Source organism: Eschrichtius robustus, chromosome 4 (genome assembly GCF_028021215.1).
Source record: "Eschrichtius robustus isolate mEscRob2 chromosome 4, mEscRob2.pri, whole genome shotgun sequence".
NCBI classification, from domain to species: domain Eukaryota; kingdom Metazoa; phylum Chordata; class Mammalia; order Artiodactyla; family Eschrichtiidae; genus Eschrichtius; species Eschrichtius robustus.
This window is the reverse complement of record NC_090827.1, coordinates 137,493,935-137,511,012: the sequence shown is the minus strand read 5'-3', so window position 1 is coordinate 137,511,012 and position 17,078 is coordinate 137,493,935.

Below are 17,078 nucleotides of genomic sequence, written 5' to 3'. Positions count from 1 at the left end.
ATGGAAATGAAGTCCCTCTGATGTATCTTTAGTATTTCCTTGGAGAAGGAGAGAGTGGGGTATGTGGCCCCAAGAACACAGTGGACCTGCTCAGGTTTTTGTCAGCATATGGCTAGATCTTCGAGAGCAGAGGCTTCCTGGGGCATCTAGGTTGGCGAGACAGTAGGAAACTTTGCAAAACTTGTTTAATAGATACCGTAGTTAACCACAGCTTCCCGACCCCTTGGTGCTGCCTAGAGCATCTCTGAATTTTGTCATGGACCATAAGTTTCCCACTGGCTTATGGGGATGACAACATGAATGTAAATTAAGTTGCTTTATAATACTGTTGATTATTTCTCACATCCTTGAGTTTGTGGCCTGATATTTATATTCTCTGTATATATGGATAGTATTCTCTTAAGTCACTACTCCCATAAGAATTAGATTAAATCTAAGAAATGCAACGTCCTAGAGTGTTAAAGGACATTACTCTCTGGGACATCTTGCAAGTGTGTCCTCTTTACACATTAGGTGCTTAGGTATTTTAGTTTTCTTTAGGAGCAAACAGGGAAGTAAGTCACCTTTCCTGAATAACTTCCCTACAATTCTGGCCATAGGAAACCTAGCAATGGAAGCAACTCCCACCACAGGAGCCATCATCTTGGGGCATCTTGGGTCTTTAGAAGAAAGAAAAAGCGGGCATGTTGGCTTCTGGCTTTCAGGATATGTCATCAGGATAACTAAGAAACAGAATTTGTTTTTTAGGAAATCATTTTCATCCATACATTCGCTAAGAGAATCCATGATTTACTTATTATTTTGGATGAACTACCATTTCAATGTATACTTTCCAATATATATATATTTTCTTAAAAGTTGAAATGTGTTTGTGTGTATGTGCACGACATAGCGTTTTCTTTCTGGCTCTTCTCTGTGCTTTTAGCTTCAGTGCAAATAGGGAAAGCATAAGGGAAAAATAAAGATTATTGAGAGAGACAGAAATTATTGGCTTCTCTTCTTTCCTACACTTAGAGTGTTGACAAAATGTGTACAGTTTTAGACAGGTCAAATGTTATAACAGAGTATTTAGTTTGGGACTCTTCTATGCCAAGTCAAAATCTGGGCAATTTCTGTTTACCAGTTGACAACTTATGTTTGGATCTGGCTACCAATCCAGATTACACAGTAAGCCTTACCAAAGAAGGCCCCCTCCCTAACACCATCTTTTTAAGAGCCGTGTTGGCATAAATTAGAGAATGAAGGACTGTTTTGAATTTCTGTTGGATGACGTGGAAGATTATCAGAAAGTCGTCGAGGGAGGCTTGGCAGTAGACTTATACTTTAGCCCTATGTTATTGTGGTTATCGACATCAAACTTTTCTGACTACACATATATGCTCATAGGTACTCATGTGTATACACTTGTATCTGGCATAGGAAATCTCTCAAAGAAATATAAAACAATAAGGAGCATAGGACTGAACTGCTACTCAAAAGTGAGAAAAACCTAGAGGAGAAAATGAAATAGAATCTTTCAAAAGGAAGGAGGGCTACAAGTTATGATTGCTAGATTTACCAAATAAAAATACAGGTTTCCCAGTTAAATTTGAATTACAGGTAAGTTCCAAATATTGCATGGAATATACCTATATTAAGAAAGTAGTCATTGTTTATGTAAAATTCAGGTTTAATGGAAACACGTATTTTATCTGGAAACCTTAGTACAAGTAGGCACAATTTTTGGATAATTTCCTCTTTTGGGGGTAGAAGGTAAGTGGCTACCTCTGAGAAGTCAGATTCAGTGTCCAGAAATTGTGTGACCGTCCCGATAAATTCAAAAACATCCCATCTTCAGCCTGGGGAGGAGCGTGGGTGAGGGTAAGTGGGTGGGTAAGTGTTTCCTGGTGTGAAGGAATTCCTCTAGATTCTCTAAAGAGAGAAATAAGTCAGTAGCCTGGAGAGCAGAAAAATAGGAGCTTGTTCTTAGAAATGACCTTTCTAGAAGAGAAAGAACAATAACAGCAACAACAACCAAAAAGGCAAAGAGTTTTGAGAGTGATAACCGGATGTGAAAGAATGAAGCAGAAATAGCAAAAATGCCGAGGTTGGTTACCACTGAATTCTGTGCTCTCTATTGCAGGTACTTTCCTGGAGAAACGAGGGAGATTTGGATGGAACTGGATTTCCCAAAACGTTGTAAGTAAGAGTGAATGGAAGAGAGTCTGGGTTTATTTTCTTTCTTTTCTTTTTCTTGATTTGATTATTTCCTTTGCATTCATGTATGTTTATACTTAATACATATACTCACATAGTGAAAAGTAGTATAAATTTGGCTTTTAGCTTGGTGATTTAAGAAGGTAGTAACTGTAAGATTAGTGAAAAATGAAGTATGTATTTTAAATGGAGTGTAGGCCAATATTTTGGTCATTTTTAGTCCTCAGTTGCATTTTCTTGTTCTCTTACTCTGGATTCTGTAAACATATAATCCATAGTAATTAATTTAAATTTTCTTTTGATGTTGATCTTCATAAGCTCTTGGTTTAAATACCAAACACTTCACACACCACAGATTCTTGTTTTAATCCATGAATGTAATCAACATTTCATATTCTCCTTCATATGCTTGCTATTAGTAAGGCTCCAAGTTCTGTTTTCAATTACCACAGATATGCTAAGTGTATGTATAGAAGAAATTTGCTAATTTGTAACTTAAAAGCCTGGAAAACAATGGGCTTAAATTAATTGGGTATCTGGTATTTTTAAAATTACAAAACAACCAAACATTAACTAGGTTAGGAAGAACAATTATTGTACTTTATATCATGCACAATTTTATATGAACAGATAATGGCTTACGTGAGACTTCTGAGTTAGCTCACAACTATGTTTATACAGCTATGTATTTAGGTACTGGTTGTAGGTCAATACGTCAAAAGTCAATTTACTGAATGACCATTCACTGAAATACAGAAGAATTTCTTAGAGTTGTAGTTTTTCCTGTGTCCCTGCTCTTGCCCTTGCCTCTCCATTATATGCAAATGGTTGTTTTCCCTTAAAAACAGTTTGCTGAATTCTCTATTTTGTGGATTTAGGTTTGCTCTTGCCTCTGGCGGCAAATGATTAAGGCAGACATTTAGGTTAAGGTATTAGGTTAAAACTTAGTTTGGGCCTTTGGGACTGAGGAATGCTAAACAGAGAACTAGAAAAGAACATTGGACTGATGAGGAGAAATCTGGCTTTGCCATTAGGCAGCTGTGTGACCTTGAACAACCAATTTCTCTTCTAAAGGCTTAGATTTCCTAATCTCAACATGTTATCGAGTGTCTCAACTGAGAAATGGATCTATGGGAAAGAAAGAAGTGGACCTGTATTTTACATACAACTGAACAGAGCTTATGGCCCCCTTTACCTGTGGAAAAGTGTGTTACTCATATAAACAGTACCTGTTGTGTGTGTCCTGATAGAGAGAGGATCAAGACCATGATCTGCAGATCCCTTCCAGTCTTTTTTTTTTTTTTTTGGCTGTGTTGGGTCTTCGTTGCTGCGCGCGGGCTTTCTCTAGCTGCGGTGAGCTGGGGCTACTCTTTGTTGTGGTGCGCGGGCTTCTCATTGCGGTGGCTTCTCTTGTTGCAGAGCACGGGCTCTGGGCACGCGGGCTCAGTAGTTGTGGCTCGCGGGCTCTAGAGCGCAGGCTCAGTAGTTGTGGCGCACAGGCTTAGTTGCTCCGCGGCATGTGGGATCTTCCCGGACCAGGGCCTGAACTCATGTCTCCTGCATTGGCAGGCAGATTCTTAACCACTGCGCCACCAGGGAAGCCCTCCAGTCTTAATATTCTATAATTTCATGGTCTTCTAGGCACACCAGAACAGCTGTTTTGGTGTGAAGTTTTTGTGTCTATGATTTGAGGGAGTTTCCACTCAACAGTTTTCTAGGAGACTTACAGCGCATATCTGGATAACGTGCTTCAGCTAGATGGGATATAAAAACAAGATGCTTAGAACAGTTTTACTAACTGAATAAACTTCTGCGAGTGTACCCTTCATTCATTCATTTATTAGCAAATATTTAGTGTGCCTACTATATTCTTACAGTGAACCTGGAGCTCAGAGTATAAAGGTTTTCACAAAAAGCGCAGTCTTTTTGGAAGATCGTCATGCAATCAGGCAAGCGAGTATAGCACAATGTGTTAAGTTCCTTGTAAGTTATATACAAGGAGTATTGGACATGCCACATCTCAGAATGCCACCACCCCACAGTCCCTTTATGAGATTCCTTCACCACGGTTTACCATGCTGCTGCCCAGTGGACTCGCCACTCTGGCCACAGCTGGCTCAGTCTGGCCCACACAGCACATCTGTAAGCTGGACAGTGCTCTGTGGGGGGAGGGTGATAGGAAAGAACGCTTCGGTAGAGATCATGATGCCTAACTGCATTGAGCCGATCTTCTCTTCCAAATAGTTTGAACTCAACATGTAGAAAAAGTCACCCAGTTGATAATGGGAACAGAAGTTGGAAGACACTGTGGTATAATAATGGCAGGGCGTGGGCAAAGGGCTTAACATATTCTTACCTCTGATATAAGTCATAAGAGCTGCCTGGGTCCTCAGTGCTGTTCTGTTTTTGAACTGTGCTCCCTCTTCCTGAGGCCTGGCTGGGCGGCTATTCAGGCATTCCCGCGGGGCCTCTCTTCCTCCTTTATACTCCTGAGTTTACAACAAATATCCATTTGTTTGTAGCCTGAGTGGGTTTCTTTTTTAGCAGTGTGAAGTGCTGAACACGAAGGTGTTATGAGATGATGAAAGGGAGAGTCCTGACGCTGCATCAGGGAGTACATCACAGACGAGAACACTCTTCACCTGAGACTTGAAGGGCACATAGGGTGGGCCAAGGGGAGGACAGGGGACCAATTGTGAAGCGCAGGGAGGCAAGAGAGAACGAGCCACGCTTAGGGAACAAGTTGTAGTTTAGCGTGGCTGGTGCCGAGGACCCACGTGTGGGGTTGGGCATGACGATGGACGGTCATATAAGGACCGAATCAGGATGATTTTGCATTTTATGCTACAGGTAGGGAGAAGCGACTGTGGCCATTTGCAAATGCGTCCCTTGGGAGCAGTGTGGAGGATTTATTGGATAGGAGTGTATCTGGGGGTTAAAAGAAAAGTTATTTGCTTACTTCAGTGGTATAGATGAGCTATAAAGGCCTTAACTAGGGCAGAAGCAGTGTGTGTGTGTGTGTGTGTGGGGGTGGGGGGGGTGATAGTTATAAAAGAGATTCTAAAGCAGTAGAATGAGCAAGAATTGGTAACCGTGTGTGAAGGAACACTCAGGGTTGACTCTCAAGGTTTCTGGTCAGGTGATTGGGCAGATGAAGGTGATGATTCTCGAGCGGAAGAAGATGAATTCAGTTTCAGTTCTTTTGGATTTGAGGCACAAAAATGTTTGATTGTCTTTTGATTATGAGGTCTAAACTAATGATGCAAGCAAAGCAAGATGATATAGAAGCAAATTATTCTAGGTTTCAGATGAATCTGGCATTGCTCTACTTTTTCTTAATTACCATTTCCTAATTATGGGGCTCTCTCAGCATAAATTTACAGTAGCCAGGAAAGAATCCTTTAAGGGATTTCTACTGATTTTGCAGTCCTTTGACTTCAAGGTTACTCTGGGAGGCACCTGGTTGGTGCACACCTGTTTCAAGCTTCATCTGCCTAGTGCGTACCACCAGTCACGTGGTGCGAGGCTACACAAGGGCAGTGAGAAGCGACTGCGGATGGGAGGAACCAAAGCAACAGCAAACAAAAACTTTTCTTGGCTTTTAATTTCTTCTCATTGCTCTTTCACTGACTCTGAAGGTCAGATAATGGCCTTCGTTTTCCATCTTGTCTAGATTCTTTGACTCAGAGAAAAGTCGAGCTGGTTTCTGAAGCAAAGGGGGACTTATATACCTTGCGGGCGTCTACTCTTGTCCTTTCAGTTTCCTCTGTCCCCTCAATAGTGTTTAGATTCCTTTAGTGGTTTTTTAACTATACAGTGGTGAGGTTGTTTACCATTAGAAGGAGTTCATTGGGTGCAATTTACCCAGGGCTCACTTAACACTTATGCTGCATGCATGCATGAACTGCTTCCAGGGTTACTCACTCCTTTAGCTTTGGTAAGGAATCTGTCAGTCAGATGAGTAGCTGCTGACAGCAACTTTTAAAGACTCTTTTCTCTTAACCATAACACATTAAACACTTTTAAAACAGATAAGTAAACATTTTCTTACAGTCTGTTGTACATATTTCCTTGCTGCACACTTCAGTATAATGAAATTCATGTTGTGCAGATAGAATTTTGTTGAAATGCATCAAATTTCATTCTTTACCCTTTTATCCATATGTATATGTTTCCCACAAAACGTGTAGGGCTTCCGAGCAGATGCATGGCATATAGGGCTAGTGTGATAATAAATTTCCATTTTAAATATTGAAGGGCCTTATTATGATCCACAGCTCAACTTAAGTTTTCCTCGTGAATAATGTGATGTTTCTGTTTGCATCTATTCTCTTTTGTTTTGCTCATCTTCTCCATTAGCATGAATCTAGCAGTTTGAAACCAAGAGAGCCATTAGCAGTGGCTTTTTTACAGGCGTACCCTCACTGGATGCAATACCCAAGAATCTACGTGGAAATAGGCTTTATGATGAATTACTGTTGCAAAAAGAACTCAGTGACACTGATAAATATTAAAGAACCACTGTTGCCCCCATGGAAACCATTTTATTTAGTTGCTTCTAAAACCTATTCTCTGTACTTCTCTTCCCTTTTATTCCTGAGCTGATTTACATGACAACAGAGTCTCTGGTCCTTGGGAGTATGTCTGCCCTTGCCGCTATTCTCTACTTAGAGTTGTCACCCTCTCTTTGCTGAGAAGATGAGTGACAATGAAGTGAGGAGTAAATGGCTACTGGAGCAGATGAACTCTGAGAAACAAAGCTCCCCTTTTCATGCAAATCTCCTTAGTAATTTAACGTGAAGGAAGAAAGGAAACCAGTGTACAAGGTATCAAGAGAACTGGATGGTATTCAAGGTTGTTTCCTGAAGCCTTGACGTCTCTTTAGCAGTGTCATCTATCAAAGCATCTCTTTTCCTTTCATATAAAGTGAAAACACATTTCCATTTTGAAGGGAAACAAGGAGGAACAGAAAACTAACTTCAGTCACAGGAGCTGGATGTACACTCACACCACCAGTCCCCTCAATGTCACGTTTGACTTTGTCACTCATTCCTAGTCAATAAGAACTTATCTATGCATGCTTGCTGATTGCCCAGGTTTTCTTCTCTGCCTGGGAGGCCTGCTCCTCTTCCTTTCTTACTTCAACTTTTTCTACCTTTCAAAGCTTAGCTCGAGGACTGTTCTTTTGTTCTTAGAGTCTTTCCTTCTGGATTGATTATTCTTCCTCCAGAATTCCCATTGCATTTTGAGTTAGTGTCTATCACTTAATTACCAGTTCCTTCCTATGAGGTGGATTTTCTCTCACCAAGATTTATTGAGGAACGTGACCGTGTGTTATACTGCATTGCTCTTTATCCATAGCTCTTGACATAATAGCAGATATATGATATGTCTTTGTTAGATGGATTAGCTGCAATTTAAGAATCATGAACTAAGAAGGGTAAACTTTAACTCATAGCACGTTCCCTTAAAGATAAAGCATGACCTGCTTTTGATTAGTTGACTATTCAATGATGCCATTGATCACAGGATAGTCAATCAATGTATTTCAGTTAAGATAATTTTTAACTCAGAGGCTTGATACCTACTCAGATTTTTCTTTAGCTGGGATATATTATTGATGATAATAACAATGTTTATAAGAGCAAGTACTTAGAGCTCGCCTTGTGTCCAGCAGGAGTCTAAGAATTTTAAGTGTGTATACTATTATTTAATCCTCACAATAACCCTATGAAGTAAATAGTATTGTTATCATCACCGTTTTATAGAAAAGGAAACTGACTGTTAAGTAACTTGCCTACAGTTACAGAATTTGGGCCTCAGCAAGTTAGCTCCGGAGCCTGAGCTCTTTTTTTAAAAATTTTTTATTGGAGTATAGTTGACTTACAATGTTGTGTTAGTTTCAGATGTACAGCAAACTGAATCAGTTATGCATATACATATATTCACTCTTTTTTAGATTCTTTTCCCATATAGACCATTACAAAATATTGAGTAGAGTTCCCTATGCTATACAGTAGGTCCTTATTAGTTATCTATTTTATATTTAGTAGTGTGCATATGTCAATATGCTCTCCCAGTTTATCCCTCCCTCCTCTCCCCACCGGTAACCGTAAATTTGTTTTTTTACATCTGTGACTCTATTTCTGGTTTGTAAATAGGTTCATTTGTACCATTTTTTTTTAGATTTCACATATATACAGTATCATATGATATTTGTCTTTCTCTGTCTGACTTACTTCCCTCAGTATGACAATCTCTAGGTCCATCCATGTGGCTGCAAATGGCATTATTTCATTCTTTTTTATGTGGAACCTGTGCTATTAACCACTATTCTATTCTTCCTCATCTACTGCCATTGGGTTTCCCCATACTCTCACCTTTTCTTGTGTACAGTGTCCCTCACGATCCAAACTCAGGGACCAGAGATTCTGAGAAGGTTTCTGACAAGCCTTTTATCTGGGATCTTGATACTCACCATGCAGAACTCAGGGATAGATTCAAACTGGATACCAAGTTAGTAAAATATAGTAGGATATTATAGTTAAAATTTGAACATAAGGTTGTTGGAAACTTTTCAAAATTAGTGTGTATGTGGTGCTAATGAAAACATAAATGAAGGCCAGAAAGTCAGATTGTTTGATTATAATTCTTTTTAATTACCATTTCTTTCAATTAGCTATTTGTTAAATTATGGAATGGCTGAATGAAGCTGAAATTATATAGGTTTTATAAAGTTAAAAGAAGGAATATATAAAACTGCTAGGAAAATATATAAAGGAAACAATCCCTGAACTTATTTCTCTTTATGCTATGGAGAAAATCTTCCTAGTTGAGAAGGAAAAGGCTGTCTGTCCTTCACTCCGATACTTATTTATGGAGCCAAACTTGTGTTTTGGGACTGAATTACTATTGAAGTAGATTGGTCTTTAAACAACTCGAAGGACAAAGAGGTTTTTGTTGTTTTTTTTTTTTTAATTTGTGTGTGTGTTTGTATGACCCTTTGCTAAGGTTATAGGAAACATTTAGTTTCCATTTAGACTTCTAAAACCACTTAGACTATATAGATGTATTTTCTGAAGTAATACATTGTGAAATTAAGGCTTCATATTCCTCCTGTTATCCAGGGGGTGGTAAGAATTAGAGGTGAGAGCAAAATCTGACTTTGCATCTAGAGCGTAAAACATGATTGCAGGGGCATTCCTTGTGGAGTCAAGACAACATCTGACTTTCAGAAACCACAATCATCATGGCTTGGTAATGATTACACCATTATGAAGTGTGTGCGTGCACGCATGTGTGTATATAGAGGGAGGGCATAAGAGAGTAGGCTCTCCATTCACAAGTACAAAATAACCCAAAGGAAAAAACATTCTGAAAGTTTAATCTGCAGTGTTGTCCCCTGCAAGCAGCTGTATTCCCTCAAACCATCAACCTCTACAGAACGCTCAGCAGGATGCTTGATGCCCCTGATGGGCACACAGTCACCGCAGACACATTGTCTGTGGTGTTAAGAGGCAGATAACATGGCCAGAGCCACTGGTTTAATCTTTCAGCTGACATCTGAATATAGGCAGTTGTTTTAAAGTAGTACTTAGCCGCACCCTCTGGGAATTTATTTCCAAAATTTACGCTAGTCCTTATGCATTTCATTATTTTGCTTATGCAGGCTGTCCTGTTCAACAAAATAAAGCTATGTGGTGATTATCTGCTTTCCTTAGGAGTCCTACTTTAATTTGATAGACATAGAGAATGATGGTTATGCCTGCAGTCTGCACCAAAGTCAAAGATGTGATATAACACTCTGGGGATATTTATCTGGTTTCTGGAGTTTATTTTGAACTTACAAAAGAATAGAAATTCAGATATATTTTTAGATTATGATGTGCTTGCACCTGAGGAGAGAGACTCCAGAGATGTATCTACATGTGGCAAATATAGAAAAGACTGATTTGAGAATTTGGTTAGCAGTGACTTCCAACTTTGATCCTATAGTAAAATATATATTGAACTGATCTGTTTATTCCACAGTGTCTGTCATAACAAGAGATTTCAGCTTAAGATCCCTCCTCCCCCTGCTGAAGTAGAGAGCCAAAATACTCTGTTGGGATTGTTATGCTGTCTCTTCAAAGAGCATGGAACAGAGGATGGGCCTAGAATTACGTGGAAATAGCAAAACTGTGCCTTAATGCTGGTTTTTCCTTACTAAGAGGAACATACACAATAGTACATACACAATTAAATGGACTACTCATAAAAATTATGTGCATTTCTTCTTGAATATAAATGTCTTGAACTTTTTTGCTTTTTTTTGAATCACAATGGTTTTCCACTATAATATATGCCTTTTACTTTTCAATTCCTTACTTATAAAGAGAATTACTGGGCTTCCCTTGTGGCGCAGTGGTTGAGAATCTGCCTGCCAATGCAGGGAACACGGGTTCGAGCCCTGGTCTGGGAAGATCCCACATGCCGCGGAGCAACTAGGCCCGTGAGCCACAACTACTGAGCCTGCGGGTCTGGAGCCTGTGCTCCGCAACAAGAGAGGCCGCGACAGTGAGAGGCCCGCGCACCACGATGAAGAGTGGCCCCCGCTTGCCACAGCTAGAGAAAGCCCTCTCACAGAAACGAAGACCCAACACAGCCAAAAATAAATAAATAAATACATTAAAAAAAAAAAAAAACTTTGGAAAATAAAAGAGTCGAGGATTTAGTAAATTTCAAACATGCGTTGCTCAGACAGTTTATGGGGAGAGTCACATTACAGTGAGCTAGTCTGTCCTTGGGCCCCTTGGGGGTTTCCTGCTCACATAATGGACACACCTCAGTGGTGAATTAGATTACTGTGTATGATCTGACTCACCCGTTGAGGGAGACAAATTTGTTGATTCCACTGTGTGGTCTTTGTATTCATATGAAACTGCCAATCTCTCTCTTTTCCACCCAGGATGAACTATAAGGAGAAGACATTTGCCATCCAGGCTCCCTCCGCTCCGGTGGTGGAAGCAATCCTGACCAAGCTCGGCAGAGTACGGGAGATCTCTTCACTGATCTCTTCACTGACCTGCCAACTTCATCAACTGTCTCGGTAAAACTTACTGATTAGGGCCCAGAGCACAGGCAAGCTTCCTGCAAGCTGGCTTTGCTGTGATGTTCTTGTGCACCTTTGTTCCTATAAATTTTAAAGTAATTTACTTATAATAAAGAGTCGGTTGTTTTACTTTCAGTCAAGTTCCCTGGGAAGTAGATTCTGAGCTAGAGATTAGCATACATGAAGTTTATTAGGGAGCACTCTTTAATCAACACCTGGAAAAGGTAAGGGAAGGAAACAGGCTTCAGCAGAGGGAGAAGCTGGGTTGCAGCACAGTTTCAAAAAGCCTTCATCACCACCACAAACAGCTCCTGAGATCTGGAATGGCCCTTTAGCAGTGTGTCAAATTGAGGGTTAGAGGCTGGACCTTACTCCCCACATGTTGACTGGTCACTGGCTGTGGGCTGCCCCAAGCAGTGGCTTTCTCTTCAGCAGACAATTCCCAAGGAGAGCTGGCAGCTGAGGGCTGTTTGTGCTGCACTCCCAGGAACTGGGGGAGCAAGTCCTTTAGTCCTGAAGGGGGATCTGAATGGCACATTACAGATTCCACTAAACATATTTATAGACATTGTGGTTATTGCCAGTACATTTATTTAGTTAAATATTACTTAAATCCACGTAAGATACGTTCAGAAAGAGATAGCTTCTTCTATGGAAAGTAAATTGATTGTGTTTTAAAGACTCAAAAATTAAGGTAAGAATCAAATTACATGCAAAGTGTATAAATATTGCTGTTTTTGTTACAAATTAACCTTATGAAATGACCGTCTTATAGGTCATAAATGTTAAAATTGACAATTTCATATGGAAAACACTAATATAAGTGGTTGGAAAAAGTCATAGAAATATAAAAGGAGTTTGCAAGCAAGTTACTTTGTGAGAGGCTTCTTTCAGTTTTAACAGAAAATGAAACTGAAAATTACTGACTCAGTGGTATAGCTATGGTTTCTTTAAAAAATGTGGTATACCAATCAGTGACCTACATTCAGAGGAAATCCTTTGACCCTACATCAAACAACTGGTTAAGGGATATACTCTTAGACATTTCAAGTTAAAATGAAATGTTGGGAAAATCTCATTTTCATGGATCACCACCATATCTTATTTTTTGATTAACCAACAGCTATTCATAATCCTGTTGATTAGAGGAGGGTTTCTACAGTGCTAAGAGTCTCGTTTCAGGACCACCTGGTAGGATTTTGGAAATAATTTTCCTCCCCTAAAAATGGGGTATCTTTTGCCTAGTGTGATGTTGCCACCTTTACACAACAGATGCTTTCCAAGTTAAGGGCCAGTCTGAGAACCAAGGAGGCATCCTAGTTCTTGAGCTACACTGCAGCTTCCTAGAATTCTAATCATCAGTCATTGGCTAAAAGCCTGGTAACTCTTGCCTCCTTTGCCGGCTGCTTTTTTTTTTTTTTTAAATTTGGTGTCTCCGCCATTTTGTGTTCCTTCCAAGTTGCTGGTTGGTGTTCAGTTTCAAAATAGGGATGGTTATAGGATCTGTGAAGCCTAAAGCATATACAATTTGGGGATCCTCTCTAAGAAAAGGGGTAGCGAATTAAGTAGAAATGATTATTTATTTAGAATAAAAAAATCACACAAAAAACTAACTTAAGAAAACTTACAAATAGTACAATTATCATAAAATTTGTAAATAGAACATTATGTTTTTATTAATTAGCTGCCTGTTATATCTCTATATCACTGTTTTTTTACATTTTTGCTCACATACATTTTGACAACTTTTTCTAATTAAAATAATTTTGCAATACTTTTCATAGAGGAAAATAGAAGAGTAGTTCAATTTTTCCTCTAGCATGGTTGATACTTTAGAAAAGCCTCTTTTATCTTTACAACTCATTATTGGTAATCTTTTGTCAGTTTTTTAGGATTGCTGTCAAGCAGAAGAAAACCTTTATCAAGTTTCAGATACAAATTTTCTCAGAGTATACAGAGTATAACAACTTTTTTTGGTGTAGTGTCTAATCTTAAATCCTCTTTCATTTCATAATCTTCAGTAACCAGTTTGTCACTGATGACATCATTGCAGTTTTACATTATCTGAACTTCAGCATTTTGTATAAAATCAGCAAAAAAATTAAGTAATTTTCTTGTATTTCAATTGATTCATACCTCCTTATTAACTGAAATTATCACTCTGCATTGAAGCAGAGTTTACCTCCCACACTTGGCCCTGTCCCTAGTTTCTTCTTCTTCACTTTTTTTTCATCTGGAATTTTAGCATACCACTCAGCTGAGGACACATGTAATTATAATAGAAATTTTGAAAAACAAAGAACATGGAAGTAGATTCTAGAAGAAAAGTATTTGATGAAAGTATATCTCTACTGAAATGTAAAGAAGTCGTAAGGACAACACATAATATATATTAGGGAATTATTGAAACTGGAGGAATATAGCCCTCTATTCCCTTAAGTCAAATGGTACTACATGGCATTACTGACATACTTATCTGTTGACAGGTTAATGAGAATAAAAGTCTTCTTCCACCTAAACCTGGCTGATCATCGTACATCTGGTTTGAGATTATTTTGTGTGAGTGAACAAAGGAAATTTCTCAGAACACAGTCAGAAACTATTCCATTAAGAATTCCAGACACTGTAACATGATAAATGGATACTTTGTTTATTTTAATTATTGGATGGGATGTTGGATGGCTAAGTTTTTATGTTGTGTAAAGGTTTCTGTTTTATATTTCTTTGGGTTTTGATCTCCATTGGTCTACTTTCCCATTACAGCAGATCTCAGGTTCTTCAGAGTTTAATATCATTCCTGTTATTAATTGCATACTTTTTAGTGCTGTTAGACAATTGAATTATTTAACACAGATGGTCAAAACAATATTCCTACAAGATAATTACATGTAATTTCAAACAGGCAGAGATGGGCCAGTATAGGATAGGTTCCGATATGTTGTGTTTCCCACATTTTCTCTGGTGTTCCCAGCATTCCAGAAGCTCTACTGAATCTTATTCTTTAGTACATGCTCATTGACCTGTTCAGAAATTGGAGGCCATTCTCTGGAATCCCACTGTAGGAACAGGGAAAATATGGGAACCTAACAGGTAGGTGAACAAGAATAACATGAGTATGAATAAGAAACTGCTTCATATAAAATTACAACTTGCAACTACAATGTGATAGCCTCTTTTCTTCTAATGAAACATGAGAAAATATTTGTTTACTTTTTAAAAATATTGCTCTTCAAAGATCGAGTTCTTACATTTGAAAAATAGGTTTTAAATTTCTGTTCTCTACCATTTGAATAATTATGTCAGGCTTCCAAAGAGCCTTCCTTAAAGATCCATACCTGTTCTTAAGAAGCTTATAGGTCTATGATTTTAAAAAATTGGAATCTTGGATTAATCTTTTTATTTGAAAGGTAGGATTTTTATGTCCTTTCCCCATATTCTAAAAGCAGTAGCGCTAAATACCAAGCATATGTGTTTATGGTATGCAGGTCTTTTCGACGAGCCCATAAAAACTGAAGTCCCACATTTCCTCGTGAATTGATGATTTATTACCATAGCTCAATAGTTCTTTTCATTGGCATAGGATGTTTTTTTCATGGTGTACTTGATCATGATTAATGAGTCTCACAAAATGCTAGAGCCTCCAAAATCCTAAGTATGTGGCTTATCCTTAACAAGTGTTAATTACTTAAAAAAAGTAACGAATCTTAATTTTTAAAACTTTCGTGCAGTTGTGTTCTAGAAAATATTTCTATTAAATCAGATAAAATTAAAGATAAATTTCTTTATGGCAATATATTTAAATGATTTTAAAGTAATGAATATATAGAAAAAACTCATGTGTATGATATATATACGTACAGAAAATTATTTATATGCAACTATCCATTAAATGAAATCATACTCAAGGATACATTTTCAAAGTAACTTTAGCCAGTTATACAGATTAGTGTCTTCCAAATAATAAAAAATTTTAGTATATGATTTCATTTTAATTTTTGTAGTCAGAATTGACAGCAATTCTCAGTGGGACTTTTTTGCCTTATTTTATCCTCAAACAAACACTGTTCTGATAGGTGTGAAACCAAGAAGAGACTGAAAAATCTCAAGCAAATTTAAATATTTAAAACAAAGTTTACTTTCTGTATTTCTTGAAGTGTGTTAGTATGGATTTTTCTTCATGGGAATATTTTTGTCTTGAAAATGAGGAAAATAAACAGTGCTTAAAAAAAATAGTGCTGTATCCTAAGAAATGTTCCTATGATGCTAATATACAAAATACTTAGCTGTTTTTCACTTACTGACCAGATACATTACATAATAGTATATCACAACTGATTAATTCCATTATACCTTTATAATCGGGCTCGAATTAATAACCACCACATTAGTCACCACCACATTATCCTACATATTCTAATACCGTCATTGTTTGAGGGTCTGCTACAGTGTACATTTTGTCCAATTGAGAAGAAATGTTTTTTATAAAAATGACAGTTGTATAAAAATAGAATTATACTCGGGAATATTTTTGAAGCTTTATTTTGTTCAATTTGGTTTGTGGTCCATCTGGAAAGAAAGATTTTTCAGGGTTTCCAGGCTTGGTCCTTGGTGATTCTACTGTCTAACGATAGAAAGCAAATTATCAAATTATGTGATATATTGGATGAAAAACATCAAGCTATTAAAATTAGAAGAAAAGAGAATTGAAACAGATTTGAAAGGATCATGAGAACATGAAGAAAGTATTTTATAAAAATCCTTAGTGGGACTATTTAAATTCTGGCAGTAATTATTAATAAGACAAGTGAAAAGTTGTATTCAAGTGATCATAATTAATACATATTTTTTGAGTTCCTACTTTGAGTCTGTTGTTGAATAGGTTATTGTGGAAAAATCAAGAGTGGTATATGTTATTACATCTGCCTTCTAGGAATTTAACTTCCATTTAGTGGGGCAGAAGTAATCCATGTAAAACAGCATAACTCACCTTTCATGGGATATATTGTAAGAATACACTTTATTGGTCAACTGTTCTCACAGAAACCATCAGATCATATCAGTGCAAAAATAAGTGATTACTTGAATAAATGCATGATGATACAATAGAAAGAAGCTGGAATTTGGAATCAAAAGACTAGCTGTGTCAGATTTCTTTTATGCCCGAAGTTATATTCTTTCAGCCTACATTTTTTCCCTCCAGTTATTGCTGTAGCAACCAGCTGGACCAGGTGGACCCTGGATGAACCTCACCTCTGCTGCCTTGAGTATCTGTCACCACGCAGCTTCTCAGCTGCCTCCACGTTGGAGTATGGAAACCCACTCAGCTATTCTGGTGGATGTGCAGGCATGAAAGGGTGAGAAACACTTAGATTGATAAGGAATGTGAGCTGGTGGATAAGTATTTCCTTCTGTTGTCCCTTGAGTAGCCAATTCTGAGATGCATTGTCCAAACTCCTCAGAGGGTACCCAGTGGGATGAAACCCCAGTTGTTATCATGAGACAGCCTGATAAGGCATCCTTGAACTGGCTTTTCCTTCTTCTCTCTTTCACTATTACAAGTGCCTATTCCTAATTCCTAGGATCTATACATAAATTATCTGCATACAGACCTTTATCTCAGGCTCTGCTTTTATGAGGAAACACAGATGAAGACACTGTTTTTTGATATTTACTAAGTGTGTGGACATGGCAAAACAAAACAACTTTGAATCAAGAGGCTTGGGTTCAGGCTCAAGGTTTGTCAGTGACTAGCTGTATGACCTTAGGCAAATTAAGTCTTTGTGCCCTGGTT